Raw genomic sequence first — 26,381 nt, forward strand, 5'->3', positions numbered from 1 at the left:
GCCAGGCTTCCTCCAGTTGCTTCCGCTATCCCACTGTTTTGAAAATGTAGATGACTATTTCTCAGAAGTGCTGAGATAAACAAGGCTGCAGTGTGAACAACAGCTCAGGCAGCGGGAGACCAGAGACTCTCTCAAGCCCAGACCTACTCACAGATGCTACCTGCTCCACGTGTGAAAACAGCCCTAGACAACGTTAACGTCATAACACTTCCTTCAAAAGTTAACACCATAACACTTCATTCAAACCTGCTCCAAGACAATAAAAAAAAAAAGTGCACAGTTTATTTTTTGAGAAGTAAATGATATCATTTTATTGGAAGTAAATGGTATCATTTTATTGGAACCAGGTGTTTGTAAACAAAGGACACTCTAAAAATGGTAGAGTTCGTGAAAAGAAAACCTACTCAGAGCTCATTTTCTAGTAAGGGCAATTCCTCTGCCTTTTGTAGAGAAGAAGCTACTGAAAAGAATACATTTTAGCATGTGAACCTGATACTATAACCATCACTACAAAAGCTGTGCTGGTTCATTTTGAGCTTCTGGCTCTGTTTTCCTGAGGGAAAGCATAAAAAAAAAAAAGAAGAAGAAGAAGAAGCAGCTTAGAATTTACTCATAAGATATTATAAAGTATTACTCTCTTCACGGCAAAAGCAGTTTATAAACTTATGGAAAAGAAAGTTTATGTTGGCATGCCAACATTTAAAAGTATTAAGGTCTCTTACTGTTCAAAAATATTTTAAAGAATAATAAAAGGAAAGCTAAAGATGGTCTTAAGATTTCTCTCTCTCTCTCTCTCTCTCTCTCTCTCTCTCTCTCTCTCTCTCTCTCAGACTGGGTCTCACTCTGCAGCCCATGATATCCTCAAACTCACAGCCATCCTTCTGCCTCTGCCTCCCCTGTGCAGGGATGGATTATGGGTGTGAACTGCCACACCTACTTTCAATTTAAAGTGTATCAGGACCAGAGAATCTGGAAGCATCAAAGATTTAGTAACGACCATATTCTAAAGTGTTGTGTGGACTTCTCAGATCAGGCAGATGTCAAGCAGAACACGACCCCGTCTAAACCTTTGTATGTCATCAACAGGGCCGACGCCTCAGTAGCAAGGTGCAGCTTTTCCTGGAGACCTCAGCCATCTTATTGTCAAAAATCATTTTCATAAACTCATCCTCAAACATGAAACACAAGGTAGTCCTGCTCTGCTCTCCCTCGGTGACCATTTTATGGAGCTGGCAGGAATCTCTCTCTGTACAAAACTCTTTCAAAGCAATGACTTGGGAGGAAGTGGTATGCAGATACCATGGGAAGAAAAGTCCTCAAATGCAAAGATAGCTCAAAAGTATCCCTATGGTTAAAGAAACTGAACAACTCAGCTAGTTCCAATTCAAAATCAACCCAAGACACCAGTTTACTTTGGCCATAGCTACACACAAGTAGAAAGCTGAAAGTCCAGCTCATGCCGTAATTTTGTTATGTGCTAAAGGAATGAACGGGCAAGGCTGTCCACCCTGAGGTCGGGACGCAATAAAAGAGACATCTACCCAGTGTGGCTGCAGAAACAGAACCACACAAGTCTCAGAGGGTTTCCCATCGTATGAGACAGGTGGGCTCGATGCTACTTTGCTCTCCAGGAGCCAGGTGGGAAAGCAGGTTTGACACCTCTTCCTTGGGCTGCCCCTAATTGGAAGCTCTTTCTGAGCCCACAATAGTCTCCCGTTGCCGAAACCTGTTCATAGCGTCTTCTTGCCAGGGTACTTTCTCTGCAGAACTAGGAGAGGAGAAGGAATCCTAAAACTACATGATCCAACTGCCATCTTGAAAACTGCCAGTACTGAATTTTTACTTTGGCTCATTTAAAAACAATCTGTAGCTGGACCTTGTGGTACCTTTAGTTCCTGGGAGGCAAAGCAGGCAGGGCTCTTGAGTTTGGGGCTGCCTGCTTTATAGAGTCAGTACCAGGCCAGCCCTATGTGCTATGACCCTGACAATCATCACCATCACCACCACCACCACCACCACCACCACCATCACCATCATCACCACCACCACCATCACCACCACCACCACCACCACCACCACCACCACCATCACCACCACCATCACCATCATCATCATCATCATCTTAAAATCTTGAGGTGAACACATCAGTAATAGAGACCAGAGTTTTAATTGGTTTTGGGAAGCAGCATTTTCGGCAAAAGTGGTTATTTTTCTAAGCAAAGGGGTCTCACCCAACAAAATTTTAAAAGGCATTTGACATTTATTTCAAATAAACTTTTACCTGGGATAAGCCTCATCAGCCACTTTTTAAATCCTGCTTTTAATCCAGGTTTTATGTTGTTCTTTCGAAGTATTTAACCAGATAGGGTTAACGGTATACAAATAATTCTTCATTTTTTTGGTCATACAAGAAAACTGACCTCATGGCTGATGGATCATTCTTTTCTCTTTGTCCCTTGGGGATGGGAGGGGAAATGGAAAGGGTGACTAAATTTAATATTTAATACTTCGTGTCATTGAGGTTGGTGAGGGTTTTAACTAAAAAACACTCAGGGCCCAGCTCACGTGTTGGAGTCATCCCAACGGTTACACAGCAGTTCACTTCTTCAGGGGTTGGCTATGACATTAACGCTGGGCTACCTGTTCATGGTGCACTCGTGAAGGCTGTTCGAAGCCTTTCACTTTCTGCCATTTGTCTTTCTAGGTGGCTTACCACTCAGCCAGCTTCTGCAGCTGGTCAAACCCAGCAGAACCTTCTAGAGTAGCCTGGAAAGAACACTTAAGGGCTAGAAAGAACTGTGTTCAGTGTTTCCATGCTAGTCTCTGGCCAGGGGAAATACCAAATCAGAGGCATCTGGAAAAGACAGATGGCCCAGAGGAACAAAGGCCTCTCCAAGCTTGAAAGCACCAGTCCGCCTACGTGTCCACCTGCCTGTCCTCAGCTGCCTGCAGACACTGAGCCATTGGCACCAGAGGCACGGTAGCTTAGGTCAGACACAGCTTGCAGACCAGTGTGGTCTAACTTCCCAACAAATAGGTTTCTTATCACACTGAAGGCCCAGGGTAGTGGAAATGTGTGGTTCTTTAGCAATGTCAGAAAACAGAGACTTGTGGTCTGTGGGAAGTTCTACGTGCAGTGTTACCATCCCTCAACAGAGCTTTCACACAGGTCTCTCAATGCCAGAAAAGCACAAGAAGGCCCGATGTCATCTCTACCTGTGATGCGCACACTGCGTTTTTCTTGGCTGTTCGGTGAACAGGCCGAAGAGAAGGCAGGCTGCAAGGTGAACTCTTCAGAGGTGGAAAGGGTATGGCCTACAAAGTCCAAGCTCAGCAAACACCTTTGAGGTTTTCTTTTATTTCCACAGTTGCGAGCCACACAGCTTCCTCTTTGGACTTTAACAATAACGAATGTGTCTTAGAAAATGAGTCAGTATTCATGGGAAAAAATGCTAAAGTTCATCTTGTTCCTTATCCATGGTTTTCTGTCCTTTAGAAATGTTTTTTTCACAGTCTCCGAGACTATTCAGAATTGAAGTTCTATATCCGTAAGAGCTTCCTGCTGTGTCTTCATTTCCCTTGTGAGAGCAACTCCAGCAACTCCAGCCCTAGCCAAGTGGGAAACAGCTGACCCTTGGACCAGGGTGCTCACACTCAGGATGGAGCTCACACTGAGAACTGGTCTGGCCTTGGAAGGATGGAAGAAGGACACATAGACACCTCCAGTCCCTCCTGGTCTCAGAAGAAGGAACTGGGAATTATGGAGTTTGGGCAGAGGGGAGCGAAGAGGAGAAGTTGGCAGTGAGCCCACAGACAGAGAGAGGACAGCATCTATTTTGTAGGGATGTAGGCACCTGGAGGACTCTTAGGTACCCAACTGCACCTGAGCCTTGAACAATCCTTATGATATGAATACCAAGAACAACAATAACTAAGAACAACAATAACTAAGAACAACAATAACTAACAGTTACTGCACTCTTGCTACATAATAAGGAGTGTTATAGGTGCTTTAAAGTGTCATCAGTTCCTATCTCACAACTTGAGGGTGGTATTTCTGGTGATGATTGTGGTGGCGGTGATAATGGTGATGATGATAGTGGTGGTGGTGATGATGATAGTGGTGGTGATGATGATGGTGATGATGATAGTGGTGGTGGTGATGATGATGATGATGAAGGGGGTGTGCTGCTGATGATAATGATGGAGTAGTAGCACAGATAAGGCAAAGAACATAGCAAGAATCTGACCTTAGATGATATGTCTCAGGAGCCCATGCTTCAACATGGTAAGCACCTCCCCTAGCGCTGGTCCTGGACTTCCTGTCTCCTTTATTGCCCATCCTTAAAAGAAAATCCCTCAATAAAAAGTGGGACTTAGGAGCCTGGGTGTGGTGGTGCACACCTTTAATTTCGGCATCCACAGAGGCAGGTCTCTGTGAGTTCAAGGCCAGCTGGGTCTGCATAGTGAGTTCTGGGGCACTCAAAGGTTGGAACAGAGAAACCTTGCCTCAGTCTAGCTTTGCAAATAGTGACTTTGCACACTAATGCACTGTATCTTGAGCTCACTCACACAATCATTTCTAAAAGGGGCCTTTAAATTTTGATATAATAAAGGGAGCTGGAGAGATGGCTCAGCAGTTAAGAACACTGACTGCTCTTCCAGAGGTCCTGAGTTCAATTCCCAGAAACCACATGGTGGCTCACAACTATCTGTAATGGGATCTGATGCTCTCTTCTGGTGTGTCTGAAGACAGTGAAAGTGTATTTATATACACAAGGTAAATAAATAAATAAACAAGTAAATAAAATCTTTATAATAAATTCACATAAAAGGCCAGGCCTTTAGCTCAGTGGTAGAATACTAGCTAGCTTATGTGAGGCCCTAGGTTCAAACCCTGGCCTTGCAATAAAACAACAACAACAAGCCGTGACAAGTGGTAACAGACATGGTACAGGCTATGCTGGAGGCTTTCCTTCCTGGAATTTGGGCTCAGTGTGAGCTTAAGGGGTGGCCCAGTGTCCTACTAAAGCTGGCTGGATTTTTTCTGAAAGAGGACACCACTGAAGATGGTCCCAAGGGCATTTATGAGCCCTGTCACCTGGGGTGAGGCACACAGCCACTTCTTTCTTCACTAGCCTATTGTACCATTCAATCCTGGATTCCCACTACCTCCAAACAGTTACTGCAAACGTCTGTGGCCCTTGCAAGCCAGTGTTACCAGACATCAGGCACCAGACCCTCCATCTTCCCACATCTATAGCACTCAGAATAGAGCCTTCGACAAGCGTTCCGTGCCTTTTTTCTTTCCTAAAATATGAGAAGAGCATGCATCTACTCTGGAAAATGGTGACACTATAATTTTTTTTTTTAAGATTTTACAGTGGGGAGAGGAAGCAATAAATGTTGGTAACTTTTTTTTGAGACAGGTTTATCCATCCTGGTAGGCTTTGAACTTCTGACATTCCTGCTTCTCCCTCCCAAATACTGTGATTATTGACATTAGCCACGACACCCACTCACCCACTAATAACCCTGGAAAGCATTTTCTTCTAGTTTTAGATATGCCTCAAATATTCTAAAGTTAGCATTATTCACACAAAAGCTTCCTAGGTTTTTATTTTTAAAAAAATATTTATTTCTATTTGATGTGTATGGGTGTTTTGCCTGAATGTTATATATGTGCACCTCATGCTTGCAATACTCATGGAGACCAGAAGGGGGAGTTAGAAACCCTAGAAGTGGAGTAACTGGTAGTTGTGCGCTGTCAAGTAGGTTCTGGGAATCGAACCTGGGGCCTCTGCAAGAGCAGCCAGTGAGTGCTCTTAACTGAGGAGCCATCTCTCCAGCCCTACTTTTCTTATTCTTCCATACTACTTAAATGCTCTTTGAAAATGTGAGTTTTAAATGAGAGCAGCGTTTCTGACTTAACATTCTCCGGCTGTCATTCACTTAGATCTCCTTTGCCTTTATGATTATGATAACACTAATATGCTTACAGAGTCTGCGTGTGGAGACACACTTTTAACCCCAGCGCTCAGGAGGTAGACAGAGGCAGGCGGATTGCTGTGAGTTTGAAGCTAACCTGATCTACAAAGCAAGTTCCAGGTGTGAAAAAAATAATGCCTATATACAAGCTTGTGCACAGCTAGTATTTCACTATAGAATAAATGATAGACACGGAGGTGCCAGGTCAGAGGTTGAGCAATTTGAACTTGCTTAGGGCCAATGACCGGCTGGGAATGCTCACATTCCCTCCCCCACTCTGGCCGCATAAAATGAATGTTCTACACACGGTATCATGGTTTAAAAAAAAGATTACAGTTTTGGAAAATATTTACCCGAATTGATTTCCTCAATGGGTCAGAATAGTGACCCATACATTTTAACTCCATGTTCATATATAATATGCCAGAAGGAGCGTTTTCCTATTATTAAGAGCAAACCCATCATGACTGGAAGTCCCCAACTTCAGGACCCCGGAAGCCCTAACAGGCTTTAACATTTCAGAATAGAAACTGCATTAGAAGCCATTGAGCTAATCCACTATCTTATGTATGAATAGAGAAAGCAAACTCAGAGAGGCTCAGTGGCCTGGCCAATGTACCAGAATTGGAGCAGGTGTCTTGGTTCAGGCACTGTCATTTCTTGAGTCCAGGTTGAATCTTTGACCTAATGGAAGCAACAGCTCACTGTTACCAAGAAGAAAGATTATACAGATGTATTTGCCAAAAGAAGTTAGTTAGTATTGCTCTAAATTTTATTTTGTCTTCATGTACGAAATCAGAAAGAATTCTTTTATAGAAAAAAGCAAGTATTATCTTAAATTATTCTCTATTCAGCAAGCTCCCTCTTGGATTTACAAGTTAGGTTTTTTTTTTTTTTTTTTTTTTTTTAATTAACATAGTCAACATGTATCCACTGGACTCTCATGCAGCCTGCAGTTACTCACTTTCTACAACGCAAGTTCCTGTGTCAAGTACTGAGGTAGAAGGAGAGGAGAGTACCACCGTGAGGAGTGAGGAACTCACTCTGAGAGAGGTGGGGAGGAAGGCACATAAGCACCACGCCGTAATGTTTGCCTGGACAGTGACAGGCATGCAGAACGTACCACAGATGTTACCGAGCAATGGGAAGGATGGCTTCCTGGAGGAACTGCACCTGTGCTTAGAGGTACCTGAGGGAGAAGGAGAAGGCATTGGACGAAGTTGCTGTCAGATACGGCTAACAACAGCCCTGGGAAGAAACCTATGTTCAAGGTGAAGCTGGAGAGGTGTCCAGGGCCAGGCAGTGTTCAGGAATTTAGACCTTTGTGTAGAACTGTTGAGGAATCCACGGAAATTATTTAAGCTATTTACCCTGGCCATTTTCAAGTTCACTCTAGGGGCAGTGCCGGAAAAGACTAGAAACTTTGTAAACAGTAGATGAATATCTCTCGGTCCGGGCAGGCTTTGCTTGTCTCAACTGGGGTAGGATGTAGGAAACATGAGATGTACCTGAGCCATACTTAACAGTAAGAAATGACAAGACACAGAAGCGGGCGTTAGCAATCAGAACTGTAAAAAAGGATCAGGGCCAACTTTCACACAAGAGGGATTTGCGCACTGGGAGCTTGAGATCCAGAGAGTTCCCAGAGAGTTCCCAGGTGTGTGCAGAAAACCACTGGAATCACATGGAGATCAAGGGAGAGGCAAACAGCCAAAGAGAAGCACAGGTTACAGCCACGACCCTCCCACAGGAGGGAGCTCTTCGTTTTCTGCAGACGGGTAAAGGCAGACCAGAGGAGCGAGGAGCGTAAGCCAGGCAAAACTTGCAATTTCTCATAGCTACATCTCAAAAGGTGACATGAAACAAGTTTAACTTCAAGTATGCATTTTATGTAACCTAAGATATCTAAAATATTTTAATGCCCAAGTAAATCTTCCTTTTTTAAAATTAGTTTTTTTTAGGTTAACAAAGTATCGAGTTTCACCACAGGCCTTGTGCAGGTGGCTGGTCGGACTTTGTTCTAGTTCATTCCCCACAGCATGGCTGCCCTCTCCTGTAAGATGGCCAACGTTCTCTTTGTACCAAGCCTTCACATGCCATGTGTCTTCTTCTTTGCTTCTAACACAGTCTCATTGTGACCTGGCTATATCTAGTGTGGCCATGACACTGGGTTTTGTAGAATTAGACACCACCCTTGGGATGACTTCTGCACCAATAAGACATTCGGTCTTGGAATTTGTGGCATTAAATTAAATGGAATTGAATTTTTGGGATGAGGGTACAATGAGGATGCCCGCTGGGTCCCCAGGTCACTGCCCACCCTTTCCTTCTGCTATAGAAGGGAAGACAAAGGGGGCAGTGTGTTCACCTCACTGAAAGTTTGGGAGGGAAAAAGCACAGGGAATCCTTCCCTCTCAACTGGGCCTCCTAGGTTACAAAACACCTTGATGTAACCTTATTAAATTCGATCCACAGCTTCAGCTGATTATTTCCCTTTTCAAAAAAAATATTTATTTTTATTATTTTTAGTAGTATACATGTGTCTGTATCTGTGTGTCGATATGCAAACATAATAAGATACCCAAAGCGCACAAAGGATCCTTCTGGATCTAGATGGAGTGGTTGTGAGCTGCTGGATGTGGGGCTGGGACTTGAATCCAGGTCCTCTGGAAGAGCAGTATTTGCTCTTAACCACTGAAGCATCTCACCAGCCCCCTCAATGGATCATCTCATACTATTCAGACATGTATAGTCTCTCGATAATTTCCCAGCTTCAGACATTTACAACGAATTACACAATTTTGTGACAATTTTACACTACCAAAATAACAGAGTCATGCACGACACAATGACATTGCAGTCAGGGACAAGACCTCAGAGATGATGATGGTCCTGTCGGATCCTGCTTAGCACAGTCACCTTTTGTATAAGTGCACTCTGTGATGTTAGCACACTGATGGAATCACCCACAGTGCATTTCTAAGACCATGTCATCCTCTATAAGAAGTTATGTGCAGGCTGGAGAGATAGTTATGAGCACTGACTGCTCTTCCAGAGGTCCTGAATTCAATTCCCAGTAACCACGTGGTGGCTCACAACCACCTGTAATGGGATCAGATTTTTATTTTTTTATCTTTTTATTTTTTATCTAAAGAAATCTAAGTACATATTGGGGTGCTATCTTAGTAAAATGTAAAATTACATCCATGATTTTTTTGTTGTTTTTGTTGTTTCGTTTTGTTTGAGACAGGGTCTTATATAGCTAAGGCAAATGTTTGATCCTCCTGTCCCTACCCCCTGGGCTACAGAGGGTGACATGTATGCATGGGTCACCACTCTCAGCCTTGAATTTCATATGGCACTATGTTTGTCCCCCTAGGGAATATTTCAATTAATAATCATTTAAATAAAGAATTGCTTATCCATAGTTCTCAAAATCATCTTCTAAACAACCAACAGGGAGATTGTGGCACACAGTGCTGGGGAGGGAAGGGAGGCAGCTCAGGCAGACACCGTCTTTACAGTAGGAGAGTCCGGAAGGGCACACATCCTCCCCTCCCCCATGCCTCTACCCTCCTACATCAAGCCACGACACCATTACCTACTGCTTGTTATTCAGACTGTTTTTTGCTCTAGCTAGCTGGTACTTGCTCCTACCAGCTGTTAGATGGCTCGGCTGTAAGCTCCACCTCAAGGGAACAACCATCTTCATATTCATCTTTCAGAGCTTTCAGAACTTATTAAGTCTGGAGATTCAACTTCTATCTATAACTCTCTCTCTCTCTCTCTCTCTCTCTCTCTCTATCTCTCTCTTTCTCTCTTTGGTTTTTCAAGACAGGGTTTCTCTGTGTAGCCCTGGCTGTCCTGGAACTCACTCTGTAGACCAGGCTGGCCTCGAACTCAGAAATCCACCTGCCTCTGCCTGGGATTAAAGGCATGTGCCACCACTGCCCGGCTATCTATAACTCTCATATGACAGAAACAGCTGTAACACCTACCAATGCCCTCCTAATACTTCTTGTTAGCTTAGTGATTTTTGTTGTTGTTAAAGATTAATTTACTTATTTTATGTAAATGAGTACACTGTCATTATCTTCAGACACACCAGAAGAGGGCACTGGATCCCATTACGGATGGTTGTGAGCCACCGTGTGGTTGCTGGGGACTGAACTCAGGACCTCTGGAAGAGCAGCCAGTGTTCCTAACCGCCGAGCCATCTCTCCAGCCCTAGCTTACTGATTTTTAATTTGAATTATCCATAAGCTTCAAAGACTTTAAGAACTGAGAAATTTCAATGAAGGAGTTTCATGGCATCAAAACAGCTTAAAACAAGGTTAGCTACACATTAGTGTATGCGTTTCCTTATGTGTTGAATAACAAGATCTAGTGGATAGCCTATTATGTTCCACAGTTCAAAGTGGAAATGAGCATAAACAATATACAGAGACATCTGCAATTATAATATGCACCAGTTAATCTACAGTTGTGTGATAAATTACTCCAGAACCTCATGAGCACTTAAACCAAGACCATTATGTTATAGCACAGAACCCACGGTGCTGAGATCTTCTCACGAAGCCTAGCTGTGTGCCTCTGACTATCACAGGACTGCGGCCAAGGTTTCAGCCAGGGCTGTAATCTCATTTGAAGGTTTGACTGAGAGAGAAACTGCTTCCAAGCTTACTCATGCGTCAGTCTCCACCCACCCCGGCTCAATCCCCCTCCCCCACCTCACCCCAGCTGTTGGCAAAATGCCTCCCTTGGCTCAGTGGCATTTCGTTCTCTATAGGATAGTTGTTCATGACACTGTGGTTGGCTTTCTTCAGAGAACAAGACAGTGAGGATGGAAGCGGAAGTCTCTGCAACTTGATCCCAGAAGGGCATCCCTTCAGCTCTGCTGTATTTCCTTCACCAAAGTGAATCATTAAATCCATTCCACAGGCAGGGCAGCTAACCAACAAACGCTTGTTATATCGGAGACTGGATCTGAAGGACAGGTTTTATATAAGAACTTGAATTTCAAGGGATTTTGGATCACTGGACACTGTCTTGTAAGCTGCCTGCTACCTGGTGACATAAAATATCTACAATTTTCTGCGGGAGATGGCGTCACAATCTCCCCCCCCCCCCCCCCCCCCCCGAGTTCCACCTCACTTTGCTGGATACATTCACAAGCCAAGGCAATGCAAAATCCCTAGGGGCTAGTGAAGACAGAGGGTTGCAACTTTCTTTTTAGTTCTTTACATTTTTATGTGATGTGATGGGTGTTGTACCTGCATGTATGTCTGTGCACCATATGCATGCCTGGTGTTCACTGAAGGCAGCATGAGATCCCCTGAAACTGGAGTTATAGACAATTGTGAGCCACATGGGTGTCGAGAATCAAACCCAGGTCCTCTGCAAGAGTGGTTAAGTGCCCTTAGCCATTGAGCCATCTCTCCAGCCCCAGAAGCACCATTTCTCTATATCCAATTTATAGATTTCTGGTTGAAAGCCCCTTCTTATGAAGTAGACAGTCTGTCTATCTTACACCGTCTAAAAGCTAGTTGGGTTCTTTAGGGATGGGCACAAAGATTCTTCACACATCCCTAGGATCCATCATCTGGGTTTACTATGTTTGTGGGAGATCTTTAAAAAAAAAAAAAAGGTAGGTTTGTGGTCCACGCAGAAATATATCCAACTCTGAAGACTTCCCTTATATCTGCCCCAGTGAGGAACTCCTGGAGCTGAGCTCTGGGCAGGCGGTCCTCAGCAATCTGCATGAGCAAACAAGCCCTGGTTTGAAGTAATAACCACCTTTCTAATGCAACTTGGAAAACAAGAACGGGGGAGATCAATGTTTTTCTGCAGAATTCTTATCTTTTAAAACCTGAGGCCACTGAAAACAGGAATAATCTAAATTATCCCTGGAGAGGAGGGTGGCGCTTTACCTCTGTTTCCTTCATAGACATGACCGCTATGGCCACTCTGCCAGCAAGTGTGGAATAGCCTGGGCTCTGTGGAAGAGGCTGTGCCACAGAAGCAGTCAACTAGACATACGGTTGGTTGCAGGTTTCAATTCTGCCATCCGCGACCTCAGTGGAAATCTCTTGTCACTTGCTCACAAGAATGCTTTGTTCTCATTTTCTCCGGGTAGGACAGAGGTCACATGCAACACGTTTCGTAACTGGACTCTGTCTAGTGCTGGAACTTGGTCCCAGAGCAGTGCCTGGCACTGGCTTTTCAGCTGTGAAATTGCAGAAGTCTTGGGGACCCTGTTGTTTGCTCAGGCAACAGAAGCTGTGAACAATTCACTAACTGGTTTAAGAACAAGCATTTCTGCGTGAGGGCAAATAAGAACAAATACCAACTCTGGAGAGCACTGCTTCTCCTAATGTTCCTTCCCTTGGGAGGATGTTACTATTGAAGCTGCCCTCAATCCCTGCAGCACTCTGGCCTGCGTGGAGGGGACAGAATCCAGCTTTCTTCCCAGTGCCCTGTGCTGTGGTCACAGCTCCTGGGTCCTGATTACTTTTAAGGCCTGCAGAACCTTTCACTCAGATCTCTCTGGGGCATCTGCCTGACAGTATCCCCACGTCCGGTTATATCTGAGCATACAGACTGAGATACTGCTGCCGGCTAAAGGCTTTTGTGCGGCAGAAGTCATGTGTTCTGTGGGTCTGCTTGATCAGCGTGTTTTTAGCCCACAGGTAACGCTGCCCTCAAGTGCCCATCACTGTATGGGGCAGAGGCCAAGGAAAACATGTTATTTGTGAATCTTCTCGCCTAAGAACTACTTGAAATGTGTGGATTCCATTATTTTAGGCTTATCATGAAGACCATTCTGCAATGCTGCTGGGTACACAACGTAAAATAACAAAATGCTTTTTGAACTACTAACACGCTCCAGTTTGTTTTACTTCGTGCTTCTGGGAAGTGGATGGGGAGAACTGTGAACACACACAGACCTGTGGAATTCAATCAAGTCACTTCCTCCCTGAGGAATTCTCATCTCAGTAAACAAGACTCACACAGCACCTGCCTCTGATGCAGGTTGAAGGTCCAATGGAGATAATTTACAGATGTGACAAATGTGCTCTTGGTATTTGAGAGCAGCAGTAAGAATTTAGAACTTAATCTGTTTCCATGAAGAAATGCCAGTATCATTGCAGTGTGTTAATGAAGCACTCATTTTAAATAGTTGGGGTTTGTCCATATAAGCTGCTGTTTGTCTGTCTGTTTGTTTGTTTGTTGAGATACACTCTGGGTGTGTAGATAAGCTGGTGTCAAACTCACAGTCCTGCTGGCATTGCCTTCTGAATTCTAGGATTACTAGTATACACCCTCACAGTGGGCTTCACACTAGCTAGTTAAAAGCAAAATGTGAAAATGTAAGTTAAAAATTTTGCATGGACTCAGACTTCATCTGTGAAAACTCAGATCTCCCTGAATGATGTAATATACCTCCTTTTCCATAGAAAAATAACTTAGGATTACTTTCCTGAAATTCTGTCCCTGCACAATGTCTGTGACAAATGCAGCCCCAGTTATCTTTACAACATTTATGTAAATGTAAAGGTTGAGGCCATCTGACAAGTTTCATTGTCATTTCTACATCAGCAAAGGAGGCTGGACTTGGTCATTGCTCTTGCCAGCTTTGTTAAAACACACACTTCTGTTTCTTAAAACAAATATTATGGAGTCGGTTGGTGATTAAGGAGTTGAAGACAAGGCTGGTGACAAGAAGCAGGCTTTCTTCCCACTCACCCCCAAGAGCACCACCTCTCTGAGCAGACACTCAGAAATCAAAGGCTGCACAAGACGCCACACCAGCCCTGCCCCACCTCCTCTACAAGTACTTCATGGGTCACAGGGTAACTCTGGAGTGACACTGTACTGCTGAGACCACCGAGAAAGAGTGGCCGGTGTCTTCTAGAACCCTCTTTTAGGTGTACACATATATACCCCACTCTCCACGTGGACCTCAAACAGGTATCTGGAACTCGATAAACCCTGAACTCTTGATGTTCCCCTGCTGCACAGCCCCCCACCCCCACTGCCTTCATTGCCTTTTGACGGCATTTCCGTTTTTTTCATGTGCTTTGGCCAAAATTCTAGGAATCTTCCTTGATTCCTCTCTCCTCCAAATGTTATTCAACCCAACAGTTAATCTTACCGAATTTTGCTTTTTAGATTTTATTTTTAATTATGTGTATGTGTGGGTATGTTCATGTGAGTGCTATGCCTAAGGAGGCCAGCAGAGGGCTTTGGGTAGCTGGGAGCCACACAGCCTGGGTGCTGGGAGCCAGGAGCCATTCCTCTAGCTGCTCTTACTGTTTCTACCTTCAGTTGTGCAGGCTGTGCACCTCCTCAGGTCTGTCAGCCCCCCTCTCCCTGGTGCAGCACCCAGGATTCTTAACCATTTCTTTCTCCCTCTCACTCCCACAGCCTGCAGTACAGTAAGGCCGTGGCTTCTCCAGCTCCCAGATTTCTCTAAAGTTAGTTCTCACTTTGAATGAGACACAGCTCCCCGCTGGCCTACTGGACCTCCAGCACTCGGCTTCCAACATCTGCTTTCTCCCTTCTCTGCATGAGTTGCAGTGGCTTCTGGTTATTCCTTGGGCATGCCGGGCATGCTCCTGCCTCCTCTGTCCTGTGCTTTCTCCTATCTACGTGTGTAGCATCTTCTCTTACTCCGTCTGTACTGTCTTCTCACAAACATCACCCTCATCAACTCATTTAAACTCACACACCCACCACTGTCCTGGTTCTTTCCCTTTCCTGTTTACTCAGTAATCACGACTCTCTAACCTTCTAAAAGTGTACAGTATAAAAGCTGGGTTTGGTGATGCATGCCTGTAATCCCTATACAAGGGAAGCTGAGACAGGAAGATGGTGACCTTGAGACCAGTCTGAGCTACGGAGTGACGCTGTTTCAAAACAATGAAAAATCATGTAGTGTCTCTTAGGTATATTGCTCACGGTTCACAGCCTCCAGCTGGACGAGGTCTACGTGGAAGGTGATCAGTAAATGTTTCTGAATGAACAGGAAATGTCAAGGAAGGAAGGAAGGGGAAGGGGAAGGGGGAATGAAAAGAGAGAGAAAAAGCAAGCAGAAAGCAAACCTGGGGCGGTGGTGGCGCACGCCTTTAATCCCAGCACTTGGGAGGCAGAGGCAGGCGGATTTCTGAGTTCAAGGCCACCCTGGTCTACAGAGTGAGTTCCAAGACAGCCAGGAATACACAGAGAAACCCTGTCTTGAAAAGAAAAAGAAAGAAAGAAAGAAAGAAAGAAAGAAAGAAAGAAAGAAAGAAAGAAAACCTGACTCTGTAATAAACCTAAAGGGCCTTGTGAGTTCTAGTGGCAGAGACTGCGTGTGTCCTGTCTTCTTTACTCGTAACACTTGTGTGTGTGTGTGTGGGGGTGGCCCAGTTGATAAAGTGCTTGCTCCACAACCCTGAGAGCCTTAGTTCAAGTGTCTAGAACCCACTTTTAAAACCCTGATGTGGCAGTTCCTGCTGGTAACCTCAATGCTGCAGAGGCTGAGACGTGAGGATCCCTGGGCCTTACTGGCCAGCCAGTCTACCTGAATCAGTGCTGAAGAACAACTGGGGGGAAACCTTCAACACTGACCCTGAGTGCCCCCTCTCTGCTTGTAGTATTTCATTTATTTCATGTGCATTGTTTTGTCTGCATATATGTATGCACCAAGTGTGTACCTGGTGCATACAGAGGTTAAGAGAAGGCACTGGGTCTCCCGGGACTGGAGTTACAGACAGTTCTGAGCTGTGTGGGTGCTGGTATTGAATGGAGCCAGTTTCTTATCCACTGGGCCATCTCACCAGCCAGCTTGGGATATTTTAGAGAAGAACAGAGGATGAAAAATGACACCAGAAGTGGCTGCTGGGAAGGTCCCAGGGAAGACCCTAAGGAGTGGCTGTGCTGTTAAAAGGCACAACTTGTAGTTTTCATTTGCAGTTCCTGACCAAGGCAGGCCCCAGAAGCTAGGACTTCCCCAGGCAGATCATGAAACATCTAATCTTCTCCAGCCTTTTACTCTTGGAAGCGGCCACAAAGAAATTCTCTGACTTGCCTCTGCCCTACAGTAGTCAGAAGAGTTCCCTGCCCCACACCCTGGATGGCAGAATTGCTGCCTAGAAAGGCCAAGAACGCTGAACAGACAGGTTTCCCTGGTCAGCCTACATCAAGCACTTTCTAGGCAATGAAGCTTCTACCAACTCAGTAGGACAGGGAAAGAGCTGGAGGGTAGACAGTGGAGATTTCTACTGAAGGGACACCCCAAGTTCCTTCTCCCACATTTCAGCCTGTGTCCTTTGTGATACATTAACCTCCTCACCAGAGTCCTTTGTGATACGCTTCCTAATCAGTGGGTACACCCAACTGTCACCCACTGTTTTACAAGCTTCTCTCGAAAATTAGTGAAACCTGAGGAGGGGCTGTGGACACAGCAGTTTGCAGCCCGTGAGTTAGAATCACAGGCAGTGCAGCTTGCAACTCACAGCTAAAGTGGGGAGGTGGGGAGCAGTCTTGAGCCCTCCACCTGTTGGATGCTATCTCCATGGCTAAACTGAGTGGATTAGAGGACATTGGCGGGTGTCTACTGCACAAGTGCCTGCTCCCTCATGGGTGTAAATCCCTTCATGCTTTCTAGGGTCGGAGATGTGATCTGTGTTGTATGAGTGTTTGGAAGCAGAAGCCTGAGTACAAATGGGAGCTGGTCTAGACGCAGGTTAACAACTTCAAATTCAGCCCCCACAGAAGAGGTCCTCTAGCCTTAGACTCAGCATGGCTGACCCTCATTAAAATTCACAAGGAGCTGCTGGGCATATGGGAACATACAGATGATGCCATTCTTTCTACTGAGTCTTCTACTGGCCAGGCAACTCCCCTCCTGAGACAATGGAGTCTGAAGATGGACCGGCAGCCATGGAATCAGTGCTAAGGATGACTGGCTCTCCCGAGGATTGCTTCACCCAGGCGAGTGAACCCTGAAATTCATCCATACTTTACAACAGATTTCAGCCATAGTTTTCCACCTACATCTGCATCTACGAGAGTCAGTCTACCTTGCTGTCCCAGCTCATTACTAAGTGTTCCTCTTCCTTACTTCTCCCGGACCAGGTCATTACACATAGGCTTCATCTGGGTAAAATGGATTAGGTTTCTGCCCACAAGTTTATAGTTACATTGTTGTCTGCTAGGAGGATGCAGAAGGATGCAGGAGGATGTAGCAGCAAGCAGAGGTTACTTTGTCAAACCCTCAAACTCTTGGTCTAACCCTCATTAGGCATGAGTCGGGACTCTAGGTACCACAGAGGCACCTGTATTCAGACTCCAGTGCTGGGATCCGTCCTAGGCCTGAATGCCACTCATGAGCTGGTCTAACCTCTGTCAGGTCAGTTGACATTTCTGAGTCTGTTTCCAAATTTTAAAAAGGGGGCATCCTAAAGTCTCTTCTCTTTCTTAAAAAAAAAAAAATATTTTCTATTTGCCTCCTTGAATTCTAAATGATGACAAGAGCATCTGCAAGTCTCTTTCCTAAGCTCTTCCCAAAGCCAGATGTTCCTGGCACTGAGGAAGGGAAAAACAGTTCTTCAATAACCCAACATTTCTCTCTTTTAGGGCCAATTACCTCTGGCTTTTTCGGTTCTTCTCTTACCACTATTTCCCTTATAAATCCTTAAAAGAAAAAAAAATTAGTAAACTATTCATCCTTCCTGATTCATCGGGATCTATCTCATACTAATTACTCTTTCCAGATTATTTCTCTTGGGCACACCCTCTCCAGGGTGCTCAGCAGCCTCACCATGCTCCCTTTTTACAGGGAGCCTTGTTTGACGCTCTGGGTTGAACGGCTGCGCGAGGAAACATATCATCTACACATAAAAATTCTGGCCTGAGCCTTCAGAAGGTGATAGGCCTGCAGTGTCAGGGGAGACATTTGGGAGAAGAAACAGAGAGGACGGACAAAGAGAAGACGGGAAGACATGGTGCTCTGTGGGGGAGGTTCTGGGAGAAATCCTGGTGGCAGTTCAAGTGTGTTTACTTCAGTGAGTTGTGCCAACTGTATTATTTTCCTGAGAAGGCCCGGTGCAGGGAGAAGCTGGGCTAGAGTAACAATTCTTTTCCTTTAAGGCCTCCCTCTGGACAACTTTCTACAGAGCAAGTTGGTGAGGTACTGGGCAGCCCCTCCACTGGACCTGCACCCAGTCCTCTGAAGTCAGAAACTTCCTACAGATTTCTAATGCCCTTCAGGAAGATTAAGTCTTCCCACTGGTGGCTCAGAGATCAGAGAAGACACTTAAAGTATCTCTGCACAGAGAATAGCAGTGTCCACTGGCAATCTCTCCAAATGAGCCCGTACATACATGTGCAACATCTTAGTCTAAGCATGGTTCAAATAATTGTAGACTCCAACATATCATCTCATCATGCTTTCAACAGCATCTCACTATGTAGCCTAGGCTGGCCTTGAACTCATAAATTCACCTGCCTCTGCCTCTCAGGTGCTGGGGATTAAAGACATGAACCACCATACCCAGCTCAAGTAACAACTTTTAGCTGAGAAAACAAAATCCCCAAGGGATTCTTCCACATATACCATCTCTCTCTCTCTCTCTCTCTCTCTCTCTCTCTCTCTCTCTCTCTCTCGCACGCACACACGCTCACACGCACACGCCTTACTACAACCCTACAAATTCCTTTCATGGCACTATGATTTGCAGCTGTTATAGCTTTGGTCTGAGTTCTCCAACAACCCATGCTTTGGAAGCCTAGATCTCACTGAAGCAGTGTTCAGAGCTAGGACTGTTGAGATGTGACTGGATCCTGAGGGCTCTGACTTCATCAATGCACTGATTCCACGATGGACTCATAAGTGGTTGCATTACTGGAAGGTGGTGGACCGCATGGGTGGAACCTACTTATAGGAAGCAGGCCATTAAGATTGTGAGCTAGAAAGATGGCCTTTATCCCCGGTCCCTTCCTGTCTCTTTCTTTGCTTCCTGGCTACCCATAGGTGAATTCTCCTCTGCCATTCTCTTACTCCACAGTGGTCCTGTCATGCCACAAATACACGAGCCAGCCAATCACAGGCTGAAACCTTGGCAACTGTGAGCCAGAACCAGTCATTCCCCCATAACACAGCTCATACCAGAGATTTTGTCACAGTGATGAAAAGTCTTATTAAACCACAAACTAATGTTAATGTAAAATCCATACTGTAATGAAGGATGAACACAGTGCAGCAAAGCCAAGGTCACGACAGACAACACCAAAACAGATATTCTGGTAAGTGTCTAGTCAGTTGGTCCCAAAGCAATAACTTTTCGTTAGGACAAAGAAATCACAAAATGGTAAAAGAGTATCCACCCAAACAGCTGTGGTACTGATTCACAGTGCTATGCTCACCTCATGTGGGATTCTAGGAAGAAAAAAAAAAAGGTGCTGCATGTGTCAGGTCTAGGGGAAAGGAAGGTTGAGGGCCCCACTCCTCGTTTTTCTTTAGAGAATCTGCAATGCGTCCGTACTGCCTCTCATAAAGCTGGCCATTTTCCTCTTCAGCTTTAAGATGACAACTCATCTCTTTTCACCTTCAAGCGGAACTAACTCTGTTTAACTTGGCAGTGACGCTGAACCAAGAGTTTCTAGTGCTTTCCCACCCAGCATGACCTACCATCTGCCACTCTGGATCCACCTTTCTTTCAAACCCCTTCCAGCCTGGAGGCCAGGATGACGTATAAGGAGAACCCTTCATAAGCTTTTTCTGGCCTCCCTAACACAGTGGAGGCAGGAAGCTGGTAAACACAGGCCAAGAAATGCCCACGGAGAGCAGAAGAAATGGAAACAGATTTTGGATCAATACATACGCAAAAAAAAAAAAAAAAAAAAAAAAAAAAAAAAAAAAAGACATGAGGTCCATCTGGAAAGCATTTTAACAAAATAAAAATATCCTTTCTAGTATGAACAGCAGATTAGCATAATACAAAACTCCCTGAACAGCAAAGCTCTGTGACAAACTTTACAAAGCCAAAGAGAACCAAAGAAGTTTTCTTTCGAGGGACGCCCACCAGCCGTGGCTGAGGCACAAGCCTCTCCCCCGCTCTAGGGTAGCACCATGTAACAGGAAGGAGGCCATCCTAAGGCAGATCTCTCTCGCCTCACCCTCACCGGCTCCATCAGGCATTTATTTGTACTAGAGGCTTCATCGGCAGAGAAGCCCGACCTGCTCTATTCCACCAGCTGGAATCATGCGCTGCCCCTGTCAGCCCGAGGGAATAATTTTTGGGAACCAGTGAGACTCAGATCTCAGCTCAGATCGCCTCCCTCAGCATCAGCTTCCTCTCCACTTTCTTGCACAACGTGATAGTAAAACATGAAGACATGCTGCAATCCGAGTACATAACAACACCGAGTCTTTACTTTCATCCCTGCCGTGGTTATTCTGCACTACTGGAATGTAAACAACACATGAGTCCACCAATCTTTCACCTCTAGTGGTTTTTCAGTCCAGACTCGTTAGAAAACTAAAGCCAGACCCAAGACAGAGAGGAAACCGGAAACTGATCCTAGTCCCCTCTCTCCGTCGCTATTTGTTTATGTATTTGGTTTAGACAAGATCTCTTGTAGCTCAAACTGGCTTTGAACTCATTATGTAACTGAAAAAGACCTTAAAGACCTGATCCTCCAGCCTCCACCTCCCGAATGCTGAGATTACAGGCATGTGCACGACCACACCCAGTTTACGTGGGGCTGCAGTTTACAGCACCAAACTCGGGCTTTGTGCATCCGAGTCAAGTGCTCTCTCTACCTACTGAGCCTCAGCCCCAATCCCAGTCCCAGCAAAAGCAAAACAACCTCCCTGGCTAACTGAGCTGTTCTAATGCTTTGCATGACCTCCTTCCTCCTCTTGACTCAGACTTGAGACATTTTCCTTGCTCTTTACAGGTCTGGAAGCGGCCGGTTACTTTGTCAGAATTTCTGTTGACTTTGCTCTTCGAGCGGAAGTGTTCCCCCGGTGGCCATCAGATTATCAGTTCCGGGCTGGTTAGATGCTCCGGAGAGTTACCCCCACAACCCGTCACCCACCTTTCTGACACTGTGTTAGACTCACCCAATCTTCTTTACCATGTGAAACACAAGAGTGTGGACAGGAGGCTCTAGTCACCACCAAGCCTCGAGGCTTCTCCAAACCTGCTCAGCTTTAGGCCAGGTTGTGTTGCTTCTTAAACTGAGGACTTCCCCATCTACACTCAAGCTACCCTACCCCCCTCTTCTCTCCCCACAGCTCGTGTAAGGAAGGAAAGGAAGGAAGGGGGTGGGACAGAAAAAAAAATGTATGGGCCTGAAAAGTTATTCTGTCATGAAATGCAAGTCAAAAGAGCTCATAGGTTTTATGGGATGAAAAGTCCATAAAACAAGAAGCTTTTTCACATAGCCTTGAAGCACGCTTTTTAGCCACAGTATTTTTCTCCAACCCCGTACAGACGCCCCACACATGTCTGCAAACACAAGCTGACCAGTCCCGTTTCAGATTTGTGCTAGTAAGTAAAAATGAGAAGAGGCTTAGCTGCATTCCATGAAATAACATATTTAATGAACATCTGAAGTTTATTCTTTTTAAAGGCATAGAAGTTCTAAACAAGGAAGCCAGCGATTCTGAGAATTTCATTTTCACCACAGTGGCTCAATGCTTGTTCCTCTAACAACGTGTGGTTACCAGCTTTGCACAGACTCTTACATTCAAAGCCAGCACAATTTCTTTTCATTAGAAACACACATAAAGTCAGCTCAAGGGAAGGGAGTCAAACAGGTGGGTATTTTAGAGCCACCATGGAGGGTTTTCCAGACAGAAGGCACTAACCTGTGTTGCTTTAATCCTCTGAAAACCGGCTGATCGTGGCAGTCCCCAGCTATCTTCTGGCCAGCTTCCTGTGAGGCTGCATGTGACATTGCACTTCCTCACAGCACCTTCTGCCTGCCTCTCTAACTGCTCAGAGGCATGTGATACAATTGGCCAGCTGCTCTTCTCACATGGGTTGGGCCTGCACCTATAGAAAAGACCATCTCCTTACAGGGGTTCCTTGGCCTCTTTTGGGTGCTCATAGGACACAAGAGGAGATAACACTGGAGGGAGACTCCATGTCATGGGACAGAGGAAAGCAGAGAAAGAGAGAGAGTCCACTGCCCTAGGCTCTCCAGTCTAGAGTTGGGGTTCCATAACCTACAAAGCGCGGACCGATATGAGAGCCTGGGGTTTGGACATTCTCCTGCAGTTGGGTCTCTGATATTGATGCTCACCCAGGAGACATCTAAGAAAGGACCCTTGATAGTACTGTTGCCAAGATGTCACCACACTCTCCTCTAGGAGATGCATTATCGCCAGCAGAACAGAACCAACTCTCGGCTCCCATCTCTGGGTCCTGCTGCAACCATGGCCATTCACCCTGAACTTCCTGAGAGAGTCTCGAGTTCATGCAGCCTGTTTAGCAATGCTGTCAGACACTATGCCCTAATTCTTGGGTTAGAAAACAGAGCCACTATGTTTTCAGCCTCCCTGGACTAAGTAATTTTGATGCATGAAAAGAAGAAAGGGTGTCTGGCTATGTCCCTCTTTGCCCTGGACCGGGGAGAAGGCCAGTGGAGCCATTTCTAGCTTTCCTGTCTGGCCATCCTCTTTCCTCTGATAGTCATCCCAGCTCTCAAAAGGGTCCAAACTCACAGAAACTTGTGGATGTAGGAAGTGGTATGTGGGATTAAAACTATGCCCAACACCAGCAGGAATCGTCTCCAATTTGCTCAACTTGACTCTTGTGAAAAGCCCCAAAATGGTTTCTTTCTGGCCACCCAGCACAATTCTTTGTTCAAAAATGCTTTAAGAGGGATTTTTGGTTTTGGATTTCAGCAAGGTAACTATAGACAAGTGTCAAGGGTTGGAACTACTTCCCATGTAACTCTTGAGTGTGGTTTCCATGTGAGTCCCGCAGTAAGGAAATTAGCCCTGAATGAGTGATGTAGACACCGATCAGACTCTGGAGTCTCACCACATGATTACAGCTATGGCTTTAGGAACACCAGTGACTGTTTTCCCATTTTGACAGCTGTTGGCTGGTTTGGGGATTGGACTGTACATCTGGATTAGCCAGCTGAGCTAAGATGGCTGCCTACATTACAGACATGGCATTAGCTTTACAATAATGGTAACTCTTCACCGTCTTGGAATCAGACATTGCAAAGAACTTTGTGGAGGAAAACAGTAAGGTTCTATGTGAACATGTGATAGTATTTAGATGTCTCACAGTCTGAGATCAGTTTCTATTCTGTTTTCTACTAAGTGGGTCTGTGTGTTCTCGTGTGTTATGGTATATGGGATCAGTAAAGAACTTCAGACACCTAACCAGGCTTCTCCATGTGGATGCCTGCCTCTTCTGTTTTTTAAATTTTAAATAAAAAATGTTTAAGATGTAATTTAAAAATTTCAAGATTTAATTTTTTCCATTTCCATGTATCTGTGGTGTACATTTATGTACATTTTCATATGTATGGGCACACATGTGCAGGGTGCACATACATGTGTATTCACATATATGTGGCAGATTGATATTGGTAATCATCCTCAATAACTCTTCTGCCTTGTTCATAAAGGAAGGGTCTTTCAATCAATCCCAGAGCTTGCCAGTATGACTAATCTCACAGGCCAATTGCCTCTTCGGATCCTCTTCAGATGCTGCAATTACAAGTGGATGCCACTCACAACAAACATTTACATGCTTCTGGGGAATCCTCATGTTTGTGTGTTAAGGGCTCTAACCCCTGAGCTATCGCCCCCAACTTGTAATCTTTAGGATTTTATTTGGTTGTTTGTTTGTGTTTTGATTTTTGTTTTGTTTTGTTTTGAGACAAGATTTCTCTGTGTAGCTCTGGCTGTCCTAGAACTCACTCTGTAGACCAGGCTGGTCTTGAACTCAGAGATCCAACTGCCTCTGCCTTCCAAACTCTGGGATTAAAAACGTGCACCACGAAGAACTTTGTGGAGGAGAAACAGTAAGAACTCTATGCGAGGCAGGATTTTATTTTTTTGAGCAGTTGAAAAGCTATAGAAAGTTTGAGAGCCTAGAGAGAGACATCAGGCACCTCTATCACTAACATTTAATAGGCTATGTAAGGAACAATTAGTGAGCTGATACTGAAACATTAACTCAAGTCCATAGCTGATATTTTCTGGGACAAAGAAAAGTATGCTAAAAGCTAAGGAATTATCTTACATTTGATGCTGTCTCGATTCCCTAGAGGGAAACAGCGGATAATTAATTCTTATTGGGACCATTGAACATCAGTGAACTCTCCTCCCGTATTTCCCCCCAACGGAACACGTGTTTTTACAAAGGTAATCAGGTACATAGTGTCTATAGATTTTTTTTAAACGCAGGATTTCTAACCACCTCTAGTACAGTCTATTTACCTCAGACCACAAATCCACACCAAGTTCTGAGCACTGCATTCTTTTGAGGGCTTTGCTTTCTAATTCTAGTGATCGCTTCTTCACTCCACACCCGAGGAGCTGGCAGCACTGCCACAGGGGCAGAGAAGTCCAGCCTGGCAGCCAAGGAGCACATGCCTGCAGCGGTGGGGACAGCGGTCGGGACAAGGGTGGGGACAGCAATGAGAACAGTGGTGGGGACAGGAGTGGAAACAGGAATAAAGACAGCAGTGGGGACTGAAGTGGGGACGGGGGGGGGGGGTGTACAGGGGTGGGGACAGCGGTGAGGTGAGGACCCTTGCTCCTGCTTCCCCACTGCACACTAGCACAGCCCACCATTCCTTTCTTCCAGATTCTCCACTCCTTATGTTTTGGGAGCACCATGCTTTTTTTTTTTTTTTTAACGGAGTGGAGAATAACCCAGTCATTCACCACTGCCACACCTCACAAATGAACACAGACAAAATGTCCAACCTTTTCATTCAGGTGAGCAGAACCTGGACATCATAACAGCTCTTTGTCTCATCCCTATGTAAAAGGTGCTGAAGTACTGACGGTGCCCAATCATTTCACCACCCAGCACCCACAAGGAACTGGAAGACATGCTGCTACTCTGACTGGTGTCTCCACCAGTCATTTATCAGATCATTGCCACGTGTAGACACCCAGCTAAGTGCTTTACATACAGATGTTAATCCTCCTTGCACAGCTGTGAGTTAGATATGGTCATCTCTAATTTACATATAAGAAACCAAACTTAGAATCACTCAGCTGCCCAGTGTCCCCTGGTGAGTTTGAAGCCAACTAGCATGGTCAGTGGTCAGTTCTATCTGACCACTAGGAAAATGCAAATCAAAACCACGATGTGATATCATCTAATGCCAGTTAGAGCGACTATTATCTCAAATAAACAAAAAAATAACAAATGCTGACTGGGGATGCAAAGGGGGAACTTTCATACACTGTTAGTGGGCATGTAGAGTAGTGCACCCATTATGCAAAACAGTATGGAGTTTCCTCAAAAAAAACTAAAAGTAAAACCGCAATAAAATCCAATATTGCCACTATCACGGAAAGGGATATGTTGTTGAGGAGACACCTGTCCTCCCATGCTCACCCATGCTCACTCACACTCACCCACACTCATCCACGCTCACCCACGCCCACCCCACAACAGTCAAGCAGGCTGTCTACCCACAGAAGGCAACGTGGAATACATACATACATGCCGTTGCTCAGCCACTGAAAAGAATGAAATCTCGACACTTGCTGCAATGTACAGGGAACCAGAAGGCATCATGTGAGCTAAAGTGACGCAGGCACTGGAGGGCGAGCACCACACATTCTCACACGTAAAAGACCTCACTGCAAGGATGCAGAAGATGGACTGGTGCTTACAGAGGCTGGGGATGGAGAAAGATGTCCAATAGATACAGGGGTGCCTCTGGATGGGAGAACAAGCTCAAAGTCCTCTAGCATAGCCAGTAACTGTGGCTAACAACAATTAATTGTGTAATGTTTAAAGCAGACAGCAATAGAAAGACTTTTGCTTGAAACGCAAAGGAGAAATGTCTGATAGACCGCCAGCTACCCTGACCCCAGCATTTCACATTACGTACACATGGTAAACTATTAGACTGTGGTCATAAATACGTTGCATTTCATGTGTTATAAGTAAAAGTTTTTTTAATTCTCAAACACCCACACAAAAATACCAATAAAGCTTCAACACTTTTCTGTTACTACATATGGACAAATCATGTCTAATTTTCTCTTCTTTCTTTCTTTTTTGGTCAGTTGAACAAAAGTTTTTAAAACAGTATTTAATCATTTCAAAGACTCTCTTGTATATCTTTTGTTCATCGATCCAATTCTGAAAAGATTTTGCTAAACTCTCCTAATATGATTACGAGAA

At 45.0% G+C, this 26,381-nt stretch overlaps 1 protein-coding gene across 4 annotated transcripts in view; it reads right to left on the reverse strand.

Annotated features, from left to right (window-relative positions):
* The window catches only part of Wipf1 (WAS/WASL interacting protein family member 1), a 107,921-nt gene that overhangs the window by 40,383 nt on the left and 41,157 nt on the right, over positions 1-26,381 (reverse strand). The window contains exon 1 of one of the 4 annotated variants that reach the window (XM_076928907.1): positions 21,851-22,007. The exons of 2 other annotated variants lie outside the window; for them this stretch is intronic. The gene's annotated coding sequence lies outside the window, so the exon portion shown is untranslated. Of the gene's footprint in view, positions 1-21,100; positions 21,243-21,850; positions 22,008-26,381 lie in introns of those variants that run through there. One more of the 4 variants, XM_076928909.1, reaches the window with a different exon arrangement.

The sequence above is a fragment of the Arvicanthis niloticus genome, chromosome 2 (assembly GCF_011762505.2).
Source record: "Arvicanthis niloticus isolate mArvNil1 chromosome 2, mArvNil1.pat.X, whole genome shotgun sequence".
Classification (NCBI taxonomy): Eukaryota; Metazoa; Chordata; class Mammalia; order Rodentia; family Muridae; genus Arvicanthis; species Arvicanthis niloticus.